The 19,196-nt window shown below is 37.4% G+C and overlaps 1 protein-coding gene across 3 annotated transcripts in view; it reads right to left on the reverse strand.

The window, feature by feature from the left end:
• The window catches only part of L3MBTL3 (l(3)mbt-like 3 (Drosophila)), a 114,455-nt gene that overhangs the window by 93,481 nt on the left and 1,778 nt on the right, over positions 1 to 19,196 (reverse strand). For 2 of the 3 annotated variants that reach the window (XM_008570363.1, XM_008570365.1), the window contains exon 2: positions 17,174 to 17,252. The gene's annotated coding sequence lies outside the window, so the exon portion shown is untranslated. Of the gene's footprint in view, positions 1 to 17,173; positions 17,253 to 18,777; positions 18,867 to 19,196 lie in introns of those variants that run through there. The other variant, XM_008570364.1, reaches the window with a different exon arrangement.

Raw genomic sequence — 19,196 nt, forward strand, 5'->3', positions numbered from 1 at the left:
AAAGGAAAAAAAAAAAAAAAAAAAAAAAAAAAAATCCAAGATAAGCCTGGAACATCTTGTCAAACAAGAAAGCAAGAAGCTATCACAGACAACAGAGGTCATATCCAAAGAACTCGGCAGCCAACTTGAATAAGATCCTGCTGGCCAAAGGCAACGTAGTATCCTTACCAGCTGCAGTGAATTAAAACATATCAAATAAGTTTAAGTCCATGAGTTCATAATGATATTCAAAGCAAACAAACAAACCAAGAACACCTCATTCATCAACTTTTGAGAATACAAGACAACCAAATAATTATTTGAAGAAGGAAACAAGAAATTATCCTCCCTTTCCATGCAAACTGTATCTCAGGATAACCAAACTGTTAGTGAGAGGAAGTTTCCTTTTAGAAAGAATTCCAGCTAATAGAAGAAAAACTAATGATAAAATATTACCATCTGCAACCCTTAGTTAATTAATGGCTCTAGGCAACAACCATCAATGGCAACTAAGAATGCAAATCCAACACCTTCTATGAAGCAGTCTTGCCAGGAAAAAACAAAACCAAATCTAATCTTACCAGTTTATTTATAGGAAACACCAGCAAAAAAGGAGCAGGTTAAATCACACCATAAAGACATAAGGAATGTAATTCTGACTGTCAGAAGCTCTTTAGCAGCATTTCTCAGAATGTTCATTTTTTGGTGAGGGTCCCTGAGACCTTTTCAAAAGGTCCAAAAAGTCAATTATTTTCATAGAAATACTAACACAGTATTTGCCTTCTTCACTGTGTTGACATTTGCACTGATGGTACAAAAGCAACACTGGGTAAGATCGCTCAAGCAGCGGCACCCAACGTAGTAGTGGTCACTGTACTGCTTACCGCCATGCACTCACAGTAAACAAACACTACTTTCACTAAGCACCATCCTTGATGAAGTGAAAATTATCAATTTTATTAAGTCTTGATATTTGAATTACACATCTTTTTAATATTCTGTGTGATAAAATGGGAAGTACTTCGACATGCCAAAGTACCGTGGTGTCTCAAGGAAAAGCACTAGTGAACTGTTTGAGATGCAAGCTAAATAAGCTGCTTTTTTCATGGAATGCCATTTTTATTTAACAAGCTATATTTATTCAGGTTTGGATGTTTGGCAGTTATTTTGTCAGAAATAAATGAAGTGAGCCTGTCACATACTGTATTTGTTTCTACCAATAAAACTTGAACATTCAAGGAAAACTCAGGATTTTGGAAAACCATGAGCTTGACAAGTTCGTAACAGCTAAATACCATTCTAAGGAGATAGATGAGTGGTGATAACAGTGAATGTAATTTTTAAAAAATATTTCATAATGAATATGTCAACATTTGGAAGATCTGCATAACTCAAGTGAAGCAATATTTTCCAAATGACCAATGCATGATGTTACAAAATTATGCATGGACAAAGGACCCATTCAAAGTGCAAGACAGAACAACAGGTTTTAATGTAACAGAGTATGAAAAGTTCATTGATAAGGTTTCAAATTGCACACTACAACAAACCTTTATGAAACTACCACCTGTCAAGTTTGGCATGGTATAAAACAATGTATACACTCTTATTGAAAAGACTATTAAAATATTCCTCCCTTTTCCAACTCCCTATCTATGTAAGCCAAATTTTCTTCATATACTTCAATCAAAACAACATACTGCAACAGACTGAAATGCAAAAGGAAATATAAAAATCCAGCTATCTTCTATTAAGCCAGACATTAGATCTGCAAAATGTAAAACAATGCAACTTCTTAATTTATTTTTAATTTTTAAAACTATGATCATGTCTCATAAAAATTATGCTTACATATACTATCATGTACTGAGCTTATTATCATTGTTTTAAAATAAATAGTTTAAATTATCTACTTCTAATATAGTAAATATTGACATATATAAACCATACAAACAATGCCTCTTTGGGCTTTCACGCATTTTTAAGAGTGAAATGAACACTTGAGACCAAAAAGTCTGAAAACCACTTTTAGACAGAATAAAAGCCTCTTTTTTTTTTTTCACAAAAATAAGATGGGAAAAATAAATAGATGGAAGAGAAAATTTAAAATTTAGATTAAGAGAGATTTAAGAGACATTAACCAATCACAATATCACAATTCATAGATCTTTGTCCAGATCCTGATTTAAGCTAGCAAAAAAAGATTATTAGACAGGAGGGGAAGTATGAATGACAACTGGCTATTTGATGATACTAAAGAACCTGTTGTTTGTTTTAGAAGGATGATGATGGTATATATTTTTAAAGAGGGAGTTCTTCCTTGTATTTTGGTGATACAAACTGAAATGGGTAGATGAAATGATATAATGTGAGAAATTTGCTGTAAATTAATCAAGGGGGTGAAGTGGTGAAATGAGATTGGCAATGTGTTAGTAATTGTCAAGATGTCTGAAGGTTACATGGAAGTTTATTATATGGCATCCCAGTTTTGTAGGTGCTTGGAAAATTTGTTCAAGATTGTTTTAAGTGCAGTCTTCTCACATATACATTACACATTCATTTTTAAATAGTCAATAGAAAAAAACTATTTTCTTGAATTAAAGCTATCTTTTGTAGGAATTTACCAGATGCTTCAAACGTTTTCTTCCTTTTCTTTCTTTAAATTGAGAAAATGTCAAATACTAGATATATATTAGGTCTACCTATATTTCTGATCATTTCAAACTTTAGTCTGAATTTGAAGAAGAATCAGATTTCACTATCATTAAAGATTTAATCCTCAAAACAGGAATTAGGGTGTGAAGGCCTTAGGCAGAATTAATGTAAAAAATAGTGAAAATATGAAATGAACTAAGGTGTGCACTTAAATTCTTTCACTATATTCTTCCCTCACTAAATAGATAAAGATCAGAAATGAAACTTACTTCCTGTTAAATGATGTATAAGTGTCAACTTTTTCCTGATAGACAGTAGAGTGATGGAATAAATTTCCCCCTGGTGGATAAACTTGGTAAAACCTGAGTAATCCTTCAAAAAGAAAAATTTTACTTTTCTTCCTAGTAAAATCTCTACATAACCATTTCCATTATTTTCTTTGTAAAGTATACTTGAAGGAAACTTAGAGAAAATATTTTATAGTGTAGAAATTCTCAGCTATGACTGTCCTGGTTATTACATTCTCCAAAATTACAACAGCATTTGTTCACCAGATACTAAGTGTCAAACACAATACATTACTTTTTAATTTATCAATTCCATCTCACCTTCCAGAAAAGGATTCAAAGCAGCAGAAAATTTACATACATTATTTCATTTCTTCCTTTCTTACAAAAAGACCTGTTCTATCATCCCTCTGGTCTACACTGAAGAAAGTGAGGTGCAGAAAGGTTTGATAACTCACCCAAAACTACAGTTGGTAGCACAGACTGCTCTTGATCCCAGGTCAGTCTGATTCCAGCCACAAGCTTTTCCTCAACCACTGTCTAACCTTTATAGAATCTTGTTCCCTCTCAAAATTTGGCAAAACCTACTTTCCCCCAAATATGGTACTCCTTGGAACATGGCAAAACCAGTTTACTAAGGCCAAAGTTCTTGATTTATGCATACCAGTGCAACATGTACTCTTTTAATAAAACAGCATACATCTTATTAACAAAATGTCATTAAAACATATATAACACAAATTGACTTCTGGTCTTTTCCTACCTAAAAACAAAACATGTATAAAATTCACAGCAGCAAAATCCTGCCCATGTCCAGGAGAAGAAACAGAAAGAAGGAGAAATCTAAAAGCTAGCTCTATACAAAAGCTGCAGTAAATATTCATCACGTTTTAGGAAATACTCAGAACATGCTTTTGCTATACAAAATGTCAGTAATGTTACATAGTGTACTCTGTCAGTAAGCACAAACCTAACATTTGTAAAAATTGTTTTCATCCATTTTTTTTCATTCTAAGGTTTGTGGATATTTTGTATAAACTATTACGCACAAAAACATTTACTATATTGTCTTTCCCATCATCTAACTTTGAAACCACTGTTTACTTTCATTATCTCAAGGGCTACAGCAGATGAAATGTTTTTCTACCATCAATTAATCAGGTAGAACAGCCAGCAACCAATACTATTTTAACCAAAGCAGCTGCTTCTATGACCAAGTCATCTTCTCTTTTCATCCTTCATAAGTGTGTACATTTGCATACATGCAAAGTCCTTTCACTACAACAAATCATGTTCCTAAGACTTAACGCAATTTTTTTCCAACACATGGAAATGCTCTTGTTTTGTTCCTGTAATTATCACCTGGTACAATTTCATAATCTCACGTGTAACCTGTATTTCACAGGCCACAAAATGCAGGTAGGTAATAGAGTTGCAATACAAGTCACAAACAGTATTTCTCATTCTGCAGAAAATGTCATCTCAAATCTCTTGTTTAATTAATGGTGCACATTTCCTGAGGAAGTATCTTAAAAGTGCACCATGGTGGGTCCTCTGTGCTACCAGACAAGATCCTGCATTTTCCTCCTAACCCCTTCTAAGTTCTAATGGCCTTCAGCTACTACTGATGTCAGAAGGGAAAGCTTTTGGGTTCAGATGTCCACCAGATTCACCAATGCAGATGACTGACAATGGTTAAAATCAAGGGCACTGATGCCCAGCGTGCTCCTATCAATGCCCACTGTGGATGTCCTATCAAGCAGCTGATGACTTTACCAAAGACAGAGACCTTTACTGTTGGCACCAACACAAATGTGACACTCCCAAAGTCCCCCTTTTGTGAAACAATTTGCTTTAGCTCTTACTCATTTTTATTACAATCTTCTTGCCCTAAGCCTCCAACAGAAAGGCCTGGAGTACAAACTAAATACCATAGGATACCATCCTCAGAATTACCTCCTGTATTTCTCTGGTACACCACTCTTTGTCTTCAAACCAAAGCTGCACATCTTGACTCTCCCTGGAGATATTTTACCTACTAGATGAACTTCCTCAGTCTCTCACGTAAATAAATCCCTGGTAGCAGCCCCAGTCTACGATGTACCACAACATTAGGTGGTTATGAAACTAGTTAATATCCTACATTCAAAAATCCTACATTACAAGACTACAGGGAAGCAGGACCTCTCACACATTGATGGTGGCATTATAAGGGGGCACAGCCACTATGGAGAACAATCAATACTCAAGACCATATTCTCAAATTCAGCAATTACACTTCTAGAAATTCTTTTTATAGATACTTGCACATATGCATAAAAGAAAAACATGTAAAAGGTTATTCACTGACTACAGCATTGTTTATAATACCAAAAAAATTGGAAATAACCCAAATATCCATCAGTGGAGAACAACTGTAGTATATCCACACAACGGTATATAATGCTATTATAAAAAGCAATGAGGAAACTTTCCACATTCTGATATAGAAAGTGCTCCAAGATACTATTAATACTACAAATTTCATGCAAGGTACAAAAACTGTGTGCTACCCTTTGTATAAAACAAAAGAGGGTATATACAAATATGTGTATTGTTTGCATATGCATAGACTATCTCTGGAAGGATTTGTCAGAAACTAGTAACATAGGCTGTGTCCAGGAAGAGGCAATGGTTTGCTAAAAGCACCCATGGGAGGGAGCCTTCTCTCTGTATACTGTTTTGTACCTGTTAAATGTTTAAATCATATTTTAATTTTTAAAAAATTAATAAAAAGTGTAAGTTTTTGTCACTTCATGTTTACTTAAAACAGTCTAGGTTGTAAAAGGCATGTCTTTGCATGAAAATATTTGTTATTGATGCCAACAACAAAAGCTACAGCCTAGAGGCCACTGTGGCAAATCCACTTCCACAAAGCGCTTGGGTAACTTAACTAGTGCACATTAACTATATATGCACATGTATCAGCTCAACAGATGGATGAGAGGAAGAAGTGTAGGGTTCACTCCTCCACAACTCAGGTATGCATTTGCAAACTGAATATTTATGGTTTCCACCATTCCTGAGTGACACCTGAAGTTTCCATGACATTTAGTAATTTCTCATTTTGCAGAGACATGATTTTTGAATCACACACACCATAAAACTGAGGGGCTAGGGCAATCTGTCTGGCCTGGCCAAGGTCCAGGTATGCTCTTAGTCACAGTGCTTAGTCTCATTGCTAGGAACACTGTAAATAAAGTGATTAAAAACTCTGTTTCTTTTTAAGAAATGAAACAAACAAAATTAACTGCAAGTTGAGTCTACTGTTGATGACGGAATGAGGGGAATATGGAAATGTTTATGAAAGTGATAGGCCCTGGCCACAAAATAGAAGTTTCGGATAAATTAAAGACTGAAATGTCAAATGCAATGATGACTCAGACACACTGTGTGAACAGAACTACCAAATGCTCCAAAAGGAAATAAGTAGAAGAGATGTGTGAATTTGTTTCAATAAGTTCTCCAAATCACTCATCAAGTGAGATAAGTAGTGAAGGGACTAGAGAGATCATTTAAATTTTTCAGTTATACTTTAGTAACTTTACAGAAGACAATGTGCTACAATGACTTTTTCCAAGTTGGAGAATTGCGAATGGCTTGGGAGTACCCCTCACAAATGTCAACAATCTACTATATCTCATTTTTACTAGAGATAAGCAGAGTTTGTGTGTCCTTCATAATCTTTCCTTCATAAAACTTCTTTGTTCATGTCTGCCCCAAGTGAATAAAATAGAGGCTCAAAGTGAGGGGCCTGGATTCCCAAGGTACTGAGCTTCTGCAGTATATCTAAAGAAAAGAGCCTGCCTGGGGATGAGATGAAGAAAAAATAACAGTCCTCTGAAAGATAAGCAATCCCATCTAGGATGCTCAGCACAAAACAAACAGCAGGCCTTGCCTATAACCCAAGTCTGGACCTGCAGATAAGGGAAGAAATAAGGATTATTGAGAAAGGGTACTTACTGTAGCCTGGCTATTCCTTCTCAAACTTTGGTCTCCAAATGTTATATTTTAAAGAATGGCTAGTTAACATTCATTAAGACCAGTTTAAATAGTTTTATGGTTGCTTTTTCTAGAGCTGCATTTGATAGCTTTATAGTTTGCAGGTGCATTTTTCAAAAATAAGGTACAGAGACGCTATGTTCATTAGGTGAGAGTGGTTGTCAAGTAGACACCTCAAAAGCAGCATCTAAGAATCACATTAAAATTCTGTCATTCAGATAATGGACCTGAGATTTCAATGGCTGGTGTTGATGGACTAAGCTTTTCAGGTTTGGCTTAAGAGGGCAATGTGTCTTTTGCAAAGACTGAGTCAGGAATGCTAACTCTAAAGTCAAAACAAAAATGATAAACATGCAGAAGAGTAACTTAGCAATGAGAAAAGCCAACCTCCACTGGGGGAATCCAACTCCTATGGCTACGATGCCTACTTTAACACCATTAACTGCAGATGGCTTTTTGTTTATAGAACTCAGTCACTAACCAAACACTACATCTGGTGCAGACTGACATACTCAAAAGTCCTAAATGTCATTTTTCAGTGATATCATCTAAAAGGACTCTGCCCACTGCTAATTACCTTACTAATGTAGCATATAAAACTGTGTTGAATCTCCCCACCACCCTGCTCCTTGTCATCCTTTCATAGGTGCAAATCAAATGCTTCACAGATTATCCTCAAGACTTGCCATATTCTTACAAGTTCCACTTTCCATCCCTTACCCTTCCCTAAACTACTTCCTTCCTTCCTTCCCTTTCATTTCACTTTCCAAAGTTTGACAACTACCTACTCTGTGACTTCAGACGAATTAATCTCTTCAAGTCTCAATTTCCCCCATCTGTAAAATGTGGGCAATAAAAGAGACCTTCTTCACTGGGTAATGGTGAAGATTAGATGCGATAAGCCAGGTAATACCTTAGCACAGTGCCTATCACATTGTAAACAGTTAATAAAACACTAACTTCTTTTTATAATTATCTGGCTTAACAACTATTCAAGTTCATGAGAGCCACTCAGTGACCTTAAAGAAAATTAAGCAGTGGCAGTTTCTTTTCAATTCATTTTATTTCAATAGTATCTATGGTGTAAGCTACCTGTGCTCAAACCTACATCACAAGATGTCAAGATTGCTACATAAAAAGTAGACATTTTTATTGTTAATAAATTAATTCCTCATATTTACATGGCTTGAGAAAAGACTGCCAGTTTCTTAATAAAGCAACACCTCTGAAGTAATGGAGAAGGATTTACCATGTGAGGCGGGTGATGGACCTGAAGCCCAAGCCCTATTCCCAAAGGGCACACCATCCCTGGAGCAACCTCACAAATGGTCACACTGCCACAATACTGGTATGACTGCATTTAAACAGACAAGATTAAAGGCTAGGACAGGCAACTCTGCCCAAAGTCCGCTCCCCAAAACACAACTTTTAGCAGATCATTTATACAAGTGCCATGATAAAAAGGTTTTGAGGTGAACGATATGCGTAATACCCTAGAGGCTGCTGGGAGATGAACGGCACACACCAGTGGCAGTGCTGCCATCTGTGGAGTGCTGTCTCAGCCGAAGTTTCCCACAGTCACTTAGCCTTGTGACTATTATCACAGTACACCAAGTTCCACGGAACCCCTTAGAAAATGCTGAGCTATGGAAAATAAATTCAGGAAATAACATGAAAACAAAGTAGTATTCTACAGGATAGAGCTTACTCATCTTCAAGTTAGATTCAACTACAAGGATTCTACCTTCTGACCTACCTCCCAACCTATATCCGTGTGTTGAGACTTATAGTGTCTACTACTGGAGAATTCCCTCAGGACCTTGAGTCCTTTGAGTCCAGACCCAAGAAAGTGATCCTCGGAAAGATATGGCCCCTGCCTTTTATGGCCTCCCTACAGTTCTCTAATTTACTCTTTCATGACCTCCTTTTACCTCCATGACACCAACGAAGTACACAGCCTTTAATGGGAGAACTCCCATATCCACAAATACAAGGCTACATTGGGTAATCACACAACACCAACAAGCCTAACACATATTAAAGGGATAAAGATACACAGGTACAGGAAGGTTTCTTCAGTGCTTTCTCATTAAAGGATGTCGCCAATACTAGCCTATTTGATCCTCACAACTATCTTTTAAGACTGATCAGGATTATTCTCATTTTACAGATGAGAAAACTGAGGTCACCTGGCTAAGACACAGAATTCCACTTCCCAAGACAGGGCCCAAAACACTGTACTTTAGTCAATACGGAAGACAATTTAATGTAATGGCAAAAAAGCAAAGGCTCTGGAGCCAGAGGGTTTAAATCTTAGCTGCACAACTTACCAACTGTGTAATCTTAGGCAGGGTACCTAGCCTCTCTTGAGTAGCTCCTTCATCTGTAAAATGGGATAGGAATATCTGCTTCATAGATTATGCATGTTAGAGTGCTCTGCACATAATGGACACTGAGTGTATAAGACCAATGGTTATTCTGAACAAAAGAAAACAAGCCGCTCTCCAGTGTCCACATGCCCTCCAAATACCAGTTTCCTAGATGTCTGAAGTATCACAGGGCACAGGAATGGTAACAGTGCACAGTCCAGTACCTTCGCATCACAAAGACCTATTTAATTTCTCAGGAGTCCACAGATGACGGTAGGAAAAAGGGGGGTTGGGTGTAAGTAGTTGAGAACAATGGTGAGACTCCGAAATTTCACGGACAAGTAGGTTTCAAACTGAATTTGGAAGACTGATATAAGGTCAATAACTGTTAGTTTTACCAAATTCTTACAAAAAACATTTTAACAACCAAAAAAATAAGAAGGAAAAACTACCCAAGACTAGGCCATTGGCAACCTTCCTGTGACTTTTTGCTGAGGAGGCATAAAAACTTGCCCACATACCAACTGTGGTTCTCGGACCTGCTTTCGAGAGAGCTGGTACAGGGGCAAAGAGAAAGTACTGCGAGAGACTGCAGCAAGAGGCCAGCAAGAAAAAGAGATGAAAGCTATGGATCCTCCCCAAAGAGGGCTACAATGACTACAGTGAGAGTCTTTCTCTGTACAAGCACTGAAATATGTATGTGCTTATGAGATGCCAGGAGAGGACAGGCTGGGAAGACAGGATCAATGCCCTGATTATAATACTTATTACACTGTATCATAGGAAGTTTTGAAGAAGAGAAATCTTGATTTATTCATTGCTTTAACCTTTGTGAATACCCACAGTAGGCAGTATCAACAAAATTTATCAAATGAATGAACAAAAGAGAAGAGGAAATGTAAAAAGACTAGTGGAGAGAGGCCTAATCAGAGAAAAATCTCATTTGTCCATCTATCTCATTCTCCAGTGAAAATTCTAACTAACAACCAGGCTGCTAAGTATTTATTTACCTCTTTGGCAGAAGCATAACATTACCGCTCCAAGAAACTCTCCTTATTTTAAGTGTCAATGGAGAACACATCAAAAGAAGTTAAATTCGAACCTCTTAAACAGGCTTATTCAATAAGGATAAGAGAAAAATCTAAACTCACACTTGAAGCATCTCTCAACAAATACATATTGCTACAAAGGAAAATTTTCCTTTCAAATCAAGCATGACAGATACCAGCTTTGATATTCTACTCACTCCGCCTGACAAGAACTCTGAATCACACATATTGGAATTGAGATCTGTTGAGAAGAGATGTGAAATTTTGCCCTGAGTTCCCAAGTTCATAGATTTTAGGCAAGCAAAACTCTAGATTATTTCAATGTGAGAAGAAATCTAGTACCACCAGGAACAAATCCTTGAGAATTTCGGTCTTCTGTTCTCATCTATCCTGGTATAGTAAATACCGGAGTGTCAACTAATCCCTGTTAGTTGACAAATACGAAATCAATGATTAGAATGGTCCCATATTACTGATATTTTCTCAAAAACACTCCCACTTTATTTACTGGTCATATTTTATTAAGAACTATCCTGTTTATAATGCAGCAATGGCTTATCTGATTTGCTATCTTTTCTGCCATGGAGATTGTATGTAAAAAGTTAGTCACCAAAGGCAACGTTTACAAAATCTCAACTTCCTGTTCTTCCATTTCTGACTGTAAGAAGGATGAATTATTTGAGATTCTGTGGCCTAACCTACTTACTTCCTCTAAAGAAGGAACAGAGAAAAGAATGCCTTTCAAGAAAAAAAAAATGTACACAGAAAGTGAAATCACAAACTGACATTAACAAGCCTATGGCATATTTAATATACTCTCATTAAATGCTTTTATATGAAGTTCACATTCAATGTATGGACTATAAGATACCTCAATTTGAGGCAGAAATGTCCTTAAAAGTGCTATCATATCATCAACATACTACATTAGAAGGGTAATAATAGAAATATTTTACACCCATTAGATGGATTCAAAGGCCATAAAAAGAGCAAGAACCTGTCTGACACAGATGTTACTATGCTTATGCTAAATAATGCATGAATTTAAATTTAAGAAGAAAAACTAAAAGTAGTGTCGTTCTTTTTTATTTCACTTAGTATTTTTTTTAAATGCTAAAAGTAGCATCTACTTTTTTTCTTATTCTGCTTCATATTTTTATAGAACACAGAGCTAAAATTAAAAGATTTACACTTGATTTCTCTTTTGCATGTAATAAATTAGGTTTGACCAGATTTTATTTCTCTCACAGAAGTCATGTCTACAAGTTTATCTTGATAACCATTTGTAGCCAACCTCCTTAGCAATAGATTAAAGACCTAAGCCTCAAGTACACCAAACAAGACCACAAACCAATAAGGTGAATTATTTAGATCATTTAACAACCAGACCAAATTGACCACTCAGAAATTTCAATTCACTGTTCAGGGTTCAACAATGTAACAGATGGAGGAAAATAATCAACTGATCTTGGAGCCTAAACAATCCCACTCAAAACGTTCTAGTAACTGAACTATTTTAATTCCATAAAATTATATATAATACAAAGCTATGGTCCACCCAGGAAAAGGACTGGCACATAGCAGGTCCTCAAAAAAAATTTATTGAATAACAGAGCTTCAACAAAGGAAAAACAGTCCATTATTCTGTAATCAATGTATGCAATCGGCATTCTTCTAAGTCAGACTGAAGATCTGCCTGATGCACCATAACTCGTTTAACAGCGATAGAGAATTCCCATTGCAACGTAGAACCTCCCAACGAGCCAAAAGCGACTCTCCACCACATTCTGCAAACATGGAACATACTGTTCTGGTTAGAGAGTATAACACCAGTAATTATAGCACTGTTACTGAGTATCTTAGTCACATTCCCTGCTTTCATTTTTATTTTGATTCTAGGACACAACATCCCCCTGCCACCACCTTCTCCCCACCGTTACCTCTATCCTTTATTTTAATTTTCTTCTTTCCTTTTACAATCCTGCCTTTTGAGTAAATTCCATCACTTTTTGAGTCCACTTGGGTAAATATAGGTCCCAATCTTTTGATTGATTGATTGCTTTATATACACACATACATGTGTGTATATATATGTGTGTGTACGTATGTATATAAGCCCAGTAATTCCCAAACCTAATCAGAGTAATGTTTCATTAACAGTTTGTGATCATTTCAAGGCCATGGGTTTTTCAGTATAACTCAATAATGGTCTTTCCCCAATTCTTGGTTTAAAAAGGAAAAAAGGAGGAAACTAAAAACATGGGAGTTTTGTTCCCATCAATTTTCTTATACCTGTTCGTTGTTGCTCATCTTAAATGTATAAGAGCAAGTATATTAATCTGGAAGTGTGTTTTCTTTGAAATATTCTAGAAATTACTATTTTTGAAAGTCAGGAACCTAAAGACAGAATGAAACAACCTAAGCATCATTTTCCCTGGTTCCACCCCTTTCAAACTGCATGATATGAATTTAGACAAGTTACTAAGTATTTCTGAGCACTGGTTTGCTCAAGGTTAGTAAAAGTATTAGAGATACTACTCAGTGCCTAGAACAGTGCCTACGCATACAGAGGCAATTAGTATTATTTTGATGAGTAAATAAATGAATATATAGCACCTAGCTTATTAATGCTTGACGTTCAGAAGGCACTCAAAACACAATTGGGCCTACTATGAGGGTACTTCAAAACAGTTCAAGAAAAAATAGAGTTGAAAGATAATATGAATCTTTACATGAACTTTTTAAATACCCTCGTATATCAACACTTCACTGTGTTTTGCAAAGAGCAACCCAATCTGCCAGGCCCCTATCAAAGGAACACATTTAACACCATATCCAGAGGTACCACCATAGTACTTACAGCATTTATGGCTACCATTCACTCACACTTAACAATGGCTTAGTTTTGTTAATTACCATCACCGTATGTGTATGGGTTATCTCCCCAACTAGGTTACAAATCCTTGAGGCCAAAGACTGATATTCTATTTCTTCCTAACTCCAACACATTCATGCACCCAACCCTGTTCTAAACATTAATTATGTGAAGCACTCACTGACAGCAATTTACAGAAAATATATGCTCAATAAATACTTATTGACCTGAACTTGCAGTATATATGGGAGAAGGAATAATAATACAGAAGGCATTTCACCATTACATTATAACAAGCATGTAATCCTTACAATCACCATCCAAGTCATTAATTCCAAGTCTTCTTTTGAGTTAGAAACAGGAGCTCAACAGAAAAAGTTCCCTAATCCAAGATCACCTAACTTTATTCAAGTTCCTATCAAAAGTCTTCGTTCTTTCCTCAAAACTATCTTGTCTCCTCTACAGGGACTTCCAAAATGTCTTTCCTAATTTGACTTCATATATCACATTTAGTTATAGTTCAATGGTACCCCTTCCTGGTGTTTCCTTTCATCCACTTGCTGCATAGCTGCCGCAATCAATACAAACTAGTTCATAATCTCCCACCATCAATGCATATCCACACATCAACGAAATAGTTTAATACAGTAAAGAGATAACCTGAGAATATTCCCAACAGATAATGAAGCTCTTTACAAAATATATCTCCTAATGTATTCCCAGAACATCGAGACATCATATATAAATAAATATACACACATATGAACATATCTAAAGTTCTCTCTTAAATCCAGTATCTTCATCTATATCATAATAATCCTAAATGTTTGTGAGGAAAGAGTCCCTCAATAGCAGCAAGTAGGGACAGTGGTATAGCAGATTTTCACTAGACAGTCATCTTGTGAATACACTGGTCAAAGAAAAGAAAAAATCAGCCCAAATCCGTCACCCTCACTAGAAACACAATTCAGGCATTCCTTGACAGTGGGTGAAGAGCCTCTTACTCATTTCTGAAGGCTAAGCATGAAAAAAAGGAATGTAATGTATTGTGCTATATGTATACAATTATATTTCATGGTTCTGTATCAGTTAGCCCAGAAACCCATGTTTCCTAACTCACTGGCTCCCAAGCCCTTAATCCCTTCTACTGGCACAATGTGCAACTGTTATTATTAGCAGAGCTCAGAGTTGTGTCTCCTCCTAGGGTAAGGATCTAGGAAACTCCTGAAGGGCAAAGACCTAGTCTTTTACTATTCAGCACTGTAAGAGCTCAATAAAAATTGGTTAAGTAACTAGTAGAAAACACTGCTGCAGGGATCACTCAGGTTACCCATCCTGGGGACCCCAAGGGTACTCTTGTCCCATACAACATGCAGTAACTTCTCTTGTAAATTTCCCATCCTAACTGCATCTACCATAAATAGCACTGGCTGAAATATATAATTCTTAAAAATTAACTACCAAACAAACCAGTGGAAATTAGTCAAAAACCTACTCTCCATTACTCATGGACTAATTAAATAGGACACATATTTCTTCTTTCCCCCACTACTGGGTTTCTGAATTCTTAGAACATTGATTAGATAGATAATCTATAAAAGAAGAGAGATGAAATAAAACTAAAACTTGTCAGGGTTTATTTTGTCAGGTTCAGTATCAACAATTGAAATAATGACAGGTATTACTCGTGATCTAGATTTTAGATACATGGCTATAATTAGAATATAGTAGCAAAGGGATCTAGAAAACAGGGGATAAAAGCCCTATGTGGACACTTCTGTAAATCCAGTCATTCACAGAACTCACCCCTATAGTTAGTTTAAATCATTACTACCCCAGTTACCTATTTTCTCATCCTCATCTCCCAGCAGACTTGTGCAACTAAAATATTAATTACAGTGCATAAATTCCCCTCACACCAACCCTTCTACTTTCATCACCCTTCCATTTCCACAATTAGACATCATTTTAAAGCATTTCTTTCATTTACTCCTTCTATTTATTAAGTGACTAGTTTGAGATAAATAATTTCAGGTTGTGTATTCAGCACCACGTTAGAACATAGTTCCTTCCCTCAAGGAGCCAATACTATAAAAGATAAACTACTTTTTTCCTCAAGAAAAGAAACACCTCTGGGAATGTTCTGACAAATCCATATAACATATACACCAGAAACCAATCTAAAAATTTTAGCCAGGAATTAAACCACTATGTTCTGCCCTAGACAACCTACCTCCTGCTCCTCACAAAGCCTGGCTAAGGTAAAATGATAATATGACCGCCACACACTTGAATAACTCATTATAGTTCTCAAAATCTTATTTGATCCTTAAAAAAAAAAAAAAAAAAAAAAAAACACAAAGCAAGGCAAGTATTCCTGTTCCCATTTTCCAGATGGGTAAATCTAGGCTGACGTAAGTAAAGTGACTTACACAAGGCGATACACTTAGTGAATACATTCAGTCTTCTGATTCCTATTCTAGCATTCTATCCACAGCCACTATGACTCCCCATATGAAGAAAAATAAGCACTGACCTCAATTCAGCATGTCTAAACACAAAATTCACCCTCCTAGGAAACACACTTTACTCTGCTTAAACCCGCTTTCTCTCTACATGATCTTCTGGTAGTTGCTCCTGCCCCATTGTCTCTGCTGCATCATGTGCACGGGCCACATCCATTTATTTTGCTAATTACACTATCCAAGACCACGCACAAGCAGAAAATGGCAATAAATTCCTGTTAATGATTTTTGTATCGGTAATTATTCAGTTTGACTTACAGACTACACTTGACTCAATGAGGATTTTTTTTTTCTTCTCCTTTTTTGTCTTTTTTTCGTGTCCAGCAACGGATCGCAACCCTCAGTGTCGCGCCCGTACCGGACCGGGGACCAGCAACGGGATCGCAAACCTCGGTGTTGCGCCCGCACCTCACTCAGCCAGTGAGCGGGAACCGGTCCGTATGTGGGATCCGAACCCTCGGCGGGAGCGCCGCCGCGCTCCCAAGCGGCGCACTGTAGCAGTGTGCCACCAGGCCGGCCCCTAAACCTGCTCATAAAAGGGTAATTTTTGGTTTCTTTTTTTTTTTTTTTTTTGCCAAACAAGAATTAGCAATCCCTTCAGTACTCAAGACAGAGAAGGCAGGAAAAAAATCAGAAAATGAGAGAAAAAGATTAAAGAGAAAAAGCAAAAAAAGGAATAGTAGAAAACACTAGAGTGGCACAAATGCATTTAAATGTTCTACCCAAGATGCCTGCCCCTCTGCCTAAGAATGACCTTTGTCCTAAAAGTAGGTCGTGGATTATTTATAAGCTGGTACTCTCCAAAATTACCTAAGGGGCCTTACTGAACCACCACTGTATTCCCTGTGGTGATATGTTCAAAAGCTGATGAGCCAATGCTAACACAATGGAACCTTACTATAGCCCTATGATATCTGATACAAGTCAGCCCACCTTGGATTAAATGATAGGAGCTAAATTACATAAATGTCCCGAATACTGATTGTAAATTTCATATACAAAATTTTACCACTGGACTCCAAAGACCTTTAAAGTTTCAGAATCTTCCGTATCATTACATACCTATATAACAGTTATACTAATTTACAATCACTTTGTTCCAGTTTTCCCACTTTTTCAATTCCAAATAAAACAATTTACTTTCAGTAGAAAAACAGGTGCTGAAATGCTAATTAAGAATCTAGTTAAGTAAACCAGTCTAAAGATTATCCAAGACAATCTCATAACTTTTCCTAATGTTTCATTCAACCCTCAATCACACTTAGTGTTAATACATTCAGGCATTCAAAGCAGCTCCAACCAAATGATGTTTTCTGCCAACCTCATCCCACATTCTCCTTCCTGACCTCCAACACAGCTTTTAACATTTGCAAGCATATCAAGCAAATCTTACCTTATGGCTGTGAAGAAAGACAGAACTGTCTGATGATCTTCACAATAGCTGTCTGTCCCCAAGACTTCTCCTTAAGGGTCTAGCATTGATTTAAAGAGAAGAAAGGTAAAATCAAACCATTGTCATCAAAAAGAAGCCTTCAAATCCATAATCTGCAATTAGTACATTTACATTTTAATCACTGACATGCAAAATTTCACATTATGCCAGTCTGTACATTAAAAATAAACTAGTTCCAGATGAGGTGAAATGGATTTAATCACTCATATCATTCCCATATCCCAAATTTACCCCCAAAGGTCTCACCCATTATATGACAGGCAGGTGAAAGTTACAGGGACAATATGACTGAACTTTAATTTCTTTCATTACTTTTATCTTTAAAATGAAAGATACTTTACAGAATACACACTAGCAAAAGATAGTCTATAAGCACTTTTGCTCATACATTTAAGTGTTTTAAATCACAAATTATACAATGTATTCAGAAATAATTTCTTACCCAGTGGGAAAAAAAATTACACTCTTAAAACTAGAAGACTACTTATTTTATGACTATATATAATTATACAGCTAAAAAACTAAATATTAGCCCTAAATTATATTTATCAGAGAATAAAATGACCAGCTCATACAAAGGGCAAATCTCAACCAAAGGTCTTTTTCATTTTTCCAAGATTTTAACACAAATTACACGTTGTATTTTTATTAACATTTAAAATGAAATTATCCTCTGTAACTCGTGATTAAAAATTGACCAAAGCTACAGACAGCGATAAACACAAAAACAAAAAAATGTTTCTAATCCAGGGAGTGACCGAGCTCAAATCTCACAATAAACGCAAAGTGTTTTTCCCACAGAAGTAATGACGGATGGAAGTTACAGGGTCTGAGTCCTTAGAACTCATTGCTCCGATTTACCAAACTTTCTATTTCTGATTAGCATCTTTGCACACAACATCTGGCTGCTAGCTCAGGTCCTCTAATTCCTTCCACGTCTGAACGGACTACGTAGCTACAAGTAAAGGCCAAACTTTGCTCTCGGCCTTCCGAACTTAAAGATGCGTTTAACCACTAGAGGTCTCTCCTTGGCCAGTTTTGCACGTTCGCTATTTTGCTGCACTTGAAACTTTCCGGAGAAATGCTCTCTACTCGAGTCAGTGTTTTTCTAAAAACTTGCGCAAAAATCCACGCGACCGAGATAGCCAGTACAGAAGCTCTGGGCTCCCCAAACCAATAAATACATCACAAACAATGCTCTAGGAAAATCAAAATGGAAATTCGACGCACTCGCACCGCCGCCCCCCCCATTCTTATTTCTTATATCAGTTTCCCTTAAGAACAATTAAAAATCTATTTTTGTTTCTGTGCATTCTGAATGATCTCGAATGCATTTTCCTGGCGGTGGCCCCGAGGTGGTAAAGGAGCGGGTCAAGAGATGCAGGGAGGGGGCAGGGCCCGACTCACAGCGCCCGAGGAAGTTGCATAAGGAAAGAGACTCCGTTTTTCGGGTCCCCTCAAAAAAATCGGCGGGGAGGGGGAGGAAAAGGAAGCGGGGTGGTGGCGGCAGGGGGACTGAGAAGGGAAACCGAAGCGACGTTTACCTTCGTCTCCCCGTGGAAGGGTGGGGTAGAGCCACAGTCCTCGCGCCCCGGGGGAGCGGCACGTTACCCCCACGTCTCTCCGAGCGCAGACGGACAAACAGACACCCCCACCCCTCCGCAGGGAAGGCGCCCGCTTTTCAGCGTTCTCTCACGGTCGCGCAGTGGGCCGTGTTCTGACCAGAATGGGGGAGGGGGGAATCGTAGGGCCTTTTTTTTCTTTAAAGGTAATTGAAGTTTTACCACCAGTCCAAAAGTTGCGCCCGGCCCCTGCCCGTGTCCCCGTGCCCCCCGCCCCTTCCAGGGCTCTCAAGTTTTCCTCCCTCCGCCCCCCTCTCCAGCTCGCGGGGCGCGCGGCGGATGCCTCGCTTCCTGCGCTTCCCGATCCCCACCCCCGCCGGCCTCTACTTCCCCCCGCCTCG

The sequence above is a fragment of the Galeopterus variegatus genome, unplaced genomic scaffold, assembly GCF_000696425.1.
Source record: "Galeopterus variegatus unplaced genomic scaffold, G_variegatus-3.0.2 Scaffold597, whole genome shotgun sequence".
NCBI classification, from domain to species: Eukaryota; Metazoa; Chordata; class Mammalia; order Dermoptera; family Cynocephalidae; genus Galeopterus; species Galeopterus variegatus.